Consider the following 6,000-nt stretch of genomic DNA (forward strand, 5'->3'; position numbering starts at 1 on the left):
TATCTTGCCTTCGCATTACATGCCCTGCCCACGTCCATTTCTTCTTCTTAATTTCTACTAATATGTCTTTAACACCAGTTTGCTCCTTGACCCACTCCGCTCTCTTCTTTTCCCTTAATGTTACACCTATCATTTTCCGCTCCATTGCCCGCTGAGTCGTTCTCAATTTAAGTTGAACCCTCTTAGTGAGCCTCCAAGTTTCTGCCCCGTAGGTGAGTACCGGTAAGATGCAGCTGTCATACACTTTCTTCTTCAGCGACAATGGTAGTCTGCTATTCCTTATCTGAGAATGTCTGCCATATGCACCCCACCCCATTCTGATCCTTCTAATTATCTCTGCCTCATGGCTGGGATCTGGGGTCACAACTTGGCCAAAGTAGATATATTCTTTTACCACTTCCACTACCTCGCCCTCTATCCCAAACTGCTGTGCTGTACCGAGGTTATTGATCATTCATTTAGTTTTCTGCAATTCACTTTCAGGCCAACGGTTCTACGTTAGTGTGAGCTTCCTTTAATTTTTGTAACTCCTTCCGCATGCTCAAGGCGCGCACATGGCCGCTACACGTCCGTGGGCGGAGCGCACAGCGGTGCGAGAGGTCGCGTGACGCTATCACGTGGCATTCAGCGAGAATGCAAGGGGTAAACCCGCACATGTGCTTGGTGAGTGCACCACCTGTGTTCGCCGTTTACTCGTGGGGTGGTAGCTCAATTGGTTCTCACTGTGTTCCTGTATGTGTTCTAGGTTCGATTCCTGCCGGTGCCAGTAACTTCTTCTATTTGTTCGCGGGAGTTTTCTGTTGAATACAACGGTTGCGAAGAACCCTTGGGGGTAGAGGTAAAAAGCTTTGCTTTAAGAACACATGTGTGGTCCGGTGGGATTTAAATCCGGTGGGATATATACCCTGCAGCAGCCGAATGTGCTGCCAGTGTAGTCTCTCCGCACGTTACAAGCGGGAAACAAAATGGTCGTAGCTGATGCTTAGTTTAAAGCAAAGCTTTTTACCTTTACCCCCCAAGGGTTCTTTCGCGATAGTTGGTGTCACTAGAAAACTCTGCGAACAAATAAAAAAAGTTACCGGCACAGCCAGGAATCGAACCTGGAACTAAAACTGGAACGGAGCGTGAGCCCCTTGTCTTACCAATTGAACTACGCGGCCACGTGGAAACGGGAAAGACTGGCGCCGCACTCAGCAAACACATCTGCCGGTTTACCCCCTGCTTTCTCGCTAAATGCCACGTGATAGCGTCACGCGACATCTCGCGCCGCTGCGCGCTCCACCCACGGCACGTGTAGCGGCCGTGTGCGCAACTTGAGAACGTTAGGATTTACAAAAATTAAAGGAAGCTAACACAAATGCATGATATCTCACTTCTAGTACACCAATATGCTACAGCCTGTGGCCTCCAGTGTTCACCTCGAAAATCAGAGCTGCTTGTCATCCGCCTTCGGACCAAGCCACATCAAATAAGACACTCAAATACTCCTTGATGGTCAGACCATTACTCCAAGCTCCGGCATCAAGATCCTGGGCCTACATCACCAGTCCAACACTAAGAGTGACGACCATTGGAGCGCCTCAAACACAGCATCAATCAAATCATACACATGATCAGGCGAGTTGCCACCAAGACGAGGCCTCAAGGAATCCGATACCTTTCGATTAATTCAAGCTTTTTTCCTCTCGAGAATCACTTACGTCCACCCCCTGTCTTCTTCTCGGCAAGGAGGACAGAAATATGCTTGATATAGTGATTATAAATGCGGTTAAGCGGGCCATTGGTTTTCCAAGAGTGGGTCCACGGAGCGAATGCTTAGGATGGGGCTGCTTTGCACGCTGGGAGAGCTGATATAGGGCCATCTTTCTAACCAGTAGCGCCGATTGAGCCGAACTTCACCTGGTCGCTGCACCCTTCTCTAGATTGGCTGGGCAGCACAAAATGTCACTCCGCGTGATGTACTCCCGGACTCCTGGCGACAAGGACTAAGATACACCGCCCTTTACCTAGAAATATAAACCCCTCCCACCACGAGGGTCGCCGACAAGCACGGGCTCAAGCCCTCAGCACCACCGTCCGCGGGGATCATGCGGTTATCTACACAGAGGCCTCCCAACATCGACGGCAGCACTATGCGATCATCGGGACTACAACTAGAACCAACCTCCTTGCGCGTGCATCACTCAAGGCCCAAGACATGACGGCCGCATTAGAGGCAGCCATTGCCGTCGCTCTCGCTTAACCATGGGTACGGAAGGCAGTCACCGATTCCCAACAAGCCTAGCAGAATTACTAGTCCGGGTTGGTGTCCCGAGCTGCACTGCGTGGGCTAACAAACACTGACCAACCAGTTCCATTTAGCTCATCTTGACGCCTGCTTACGCTTCTATGGGGGGCAACTAATACGCCCACCAACAGGTCTGTGCTTTTAGCCCCCCCCCCCCCCCGCCCTCATGGTATAGAGCTGCACGAGGACAGTCACTAGCTTGTCACGTTCAGGGACATAACCCAGCATAATCGCCTGCAGAGACAGACCCTACCCTCGCCGCATCCTGAACTTTCCACGGAAGAACTACGCTAACGCTCATACCATACGACGCGTTTTCACTCAATGCACCGGAATCGCTATGACGCTAAATGTAAATTTTTCTCAGAAGTACATACACTCCGCCACATAATCGGGGTGTGCTACTTTAGCCCTGAGCACCCACCTCTAATCCCTGCACCTACCCAAGAACCGCAATTGGAGATGTGCCTGTCCAGGTGTCTCTGCCAACCCAGCTTCAGATGGTGGACAGAGCAGAGGGGGCGCAGAATGCATATGGGCTTTAATGAAGAAGGAACCACTCTCCTGGCTTACCCTCTGGGCCATTCAGAAATCTGAATAAAAGTATTTCCTCTTTCATCTCCTCTTCGATCTCTCGCCGACTTCGTCGCCTCTGTTGGCGGTGGCAGAGACGGAGAAGTGAGATCGTCTAACACCGGCTTTGAGCTTCTTTTTTTATAAAAAAAGGAGTTTCCACTCATGCGCTTCCTGAATACAACTCAATCAAACAACGTTCATGAATCATGCATTGATTTAATCTTACAAAAACTATCTCTTTGAAGTAAGAGAGGGTGTGGTTAAGTGCATTTCACTGGACTTTGGTTTCACTTTTTGTAGTGAGTGAATTTAAGTGACGTCACATGGGTAATCGCTGTGGGTGCCGCTTACAGGTTTGCTTTCCAAGAAAAGTCACAGGGTGGATTGGCGCGCATTTTTTTTCGGCACATGCCCTCTTGGGGAATTGACAAGGAATCAGTAATCTTGAGGGGCTACGTGCCCACTTAGAAAAATTTATGAAGCTGTGAATGGAACTGTAAAATTTGTAGGATAGGTGCTGCCACGTGACACCTGAGTGTGACGGCATGGAATTGGAACAGGTACATACCAAGCGCGCAGAACGCCGCTTGGAAAGACACTGTCGCGTCTGCTTGCTGACGTAATTAGCCCCGCCAGACGAAAAAACGAAAGCGAAGAATGAGACGGAAAAATTTTGTAGCCGAAACGGGACGCATCGCAGTAATTCGCACCGAAAGACAAATAAAAATACGAAAGCCAATATAAAAACGCAAATACAACGTCGCAATCAAAAAGTTAATAAATGTCGCTGGGCTTCCGCCTGCAAAGAACGTAAACCGATTTAAGTACCACGAGTAATTTTTGCTGACCTGTGCAGATCGGCTAGCTCGGGATAAGCCGAGCATGCTCGCTTGGAACCCCGGGGGTACGGCTCGCGGCTAACCAAATTGAAGAGTGGTGCCAGCCTTCGGAACACCTGTTCCGTACCTTCATCATTTATTCGGCCTGGACCCCAATATTCGGCTGTGCATGCCACCTGAGAAAAACAATTGCAAAGAAACTCCGCACAACAAAAGAAATTACTGTGCTGGAAGATTGCCTGCAGGGACACGCGGGTCGCGTCCAGCCAACTCGTGCGGTTGAGCGACGAAGCAAGCCTCCCTTTTAACCCGTCGTACTGCATCCTCAAGCTCAGCAGGACCTTCACCTAATGAACGGAAGAACCCCTGCCAAGCAAGAGGGTAATGGGAAGATCTGCATCGTCACGCACCAAGGTCCAAGACCACTACTGGTCTAGGACCTTGGTGGAGCACAAGGTCCAAGACCTGTAAATCCGGGGGAGCACAAGACCACGGGGGAGCACAAGCGCTGGTACACAAGGTTACAGTCGTTGGTGTCCGCCATGTGCCGCAGATTTATACTCCTGAACATAAGGAGACAACTGCCATGACGTATTTTTTATGCAGCCTTTTTTCCACGAATCCTCGAATCTACCCCAAGTAGCAGGAGTACTGGGAGTTTGTGGTGGTGGGAATTGGAGCAATCTTCAGCCAAACATACTCTCTAGCAGCGGACATCGCCTTCCCCGACGGGGCAGAAAGATACTGGCACGTACCTGTGGACGTGTTTGAAATTAACGTGTGCGACGATATGATTAAAACGCTAATATGTCCTCCCCACACTTTCCCCTACCTGCCAAGAGTCTCAATTTATTGTTTTAAATGTAACAAGGCTCACCAACCAACTTTGTTGCCGTGTTTCTTGACGCTCTAAATTGAAATTTATTTCAAACAAGTTGGGATTGTCATGTTAGTAATGCGTTTTTGGAGTCAAAGCTCACGATAATTAGGTTTTTGGGATGAATATGCGCTATTACTGCCATGTCGACCGCCTGTAGTGCCCTCGCAACATCCGGTGTACAACGCTCCGTGGTAATGCCCAACCCCGAAAACAATTCCTTCGGAGATTAAGACATTCTTCAAGTCTTTAGTTTATTGGTGCATAAAACTTTCTTCGAGGATGAAGCAACGCTTTTGACGAGTTCGCAATGCCATTTGCACTGTGAAACAGCACTGCTATTTCTACTATACAGAGCGACGCAGTAGCTCATATAGCCAGTATTTTGTTTGAACACGAGAAGGTTTTACGCCATAAGTGCGCCTCAAAAACACTTGCCGCCTTTATTTTTATTATTTGTTTTACATGTTTGCTCATGGGTTATGTATTACTCATGTTGTACTGCAATATAGTTATCCATATTTACAGGTAATGAACATTTTATGCACGTTCTTGATACATGCCAACAGTGAGGCATAAACGTATGACAAATTTCTCCACTAAACGACTTCAACGACTGATGGGATACGGAGTCATCTACCAACTAATATTTCTTCATCTATCAGCCTTTTCGCTGACGATTGCGTACTGTACAGGGACATTTCCAGTGATTCTGACGCTATAGCACTACAGTCCGTTGTTGACTGTGTTTTGCAGTGGTGCGAGCTCTGGCAAATGAAGCTCAATATTAATAAGTGTAAAAGCAGGCGCGTTTCTCGAAGTAAGACCCAAGCAATCTGTTACTCTATTAACAATCTTCCTCTTGAAGATGTTCCGTCCTATAAATACCTAGGCGTCCACATATCATCTACCCTGTCTTGGAAAACTCACATCAATTATGTTGTTAACAACGGCAATCGTACGTTAGGGTATCTCCGGAGAAACTTTAATCAGGCTACTTCTTCTTTGAAATTGCTTCTCTATAAAACATTAGTTCGTCCAAAATTGTAGTATGCAGCCACTGTTATGGGATCCGAACACGGCGTCCCTCTATTCCGAGTTAGAAAGCGTTCAGAATCGAGCATCGCGTTTTATACTTTCAAATTATCACCGCACATCCAGTGTCACATCTATGAAAGCAAGCCTACTTTTCCTCTTCTTGAACATCCCAGAAAAGTGTTTCGTTTATGCTTGTTTGACAAGATTTATCATTGTAATCCCATCCTCAGAAGCAGGCTATTGTCCAGTCCATCTTACATGTCGTCCCGGATCGACCATCAGCACAAATTTCACGTTCCTACGTGTCGCACAAACCTGTTTCAGGATTCCTTTGTCCCCAGCACTTGTGCAAGTTAGAATCGCCTTCCTCGCTCCGTCGCTGA

This window comes from Haemaphysalis longicornis, unplaced genomic scaffold (assembly GCF_048455015.1).
Source record: "Haemaphysalis longicornis isolate Haplotype H1 unplaced genomic scaffold, Haemaphysalis longicornis Haplotype H1 scaffold_1, whole genome shotgun sequence".
NCBI lineage: Eukaryota > Metazoa > Arthropoda > Arachnida > Ixodida > Ixodidae > Haemaphysalis > Haemaphysalis longicornis.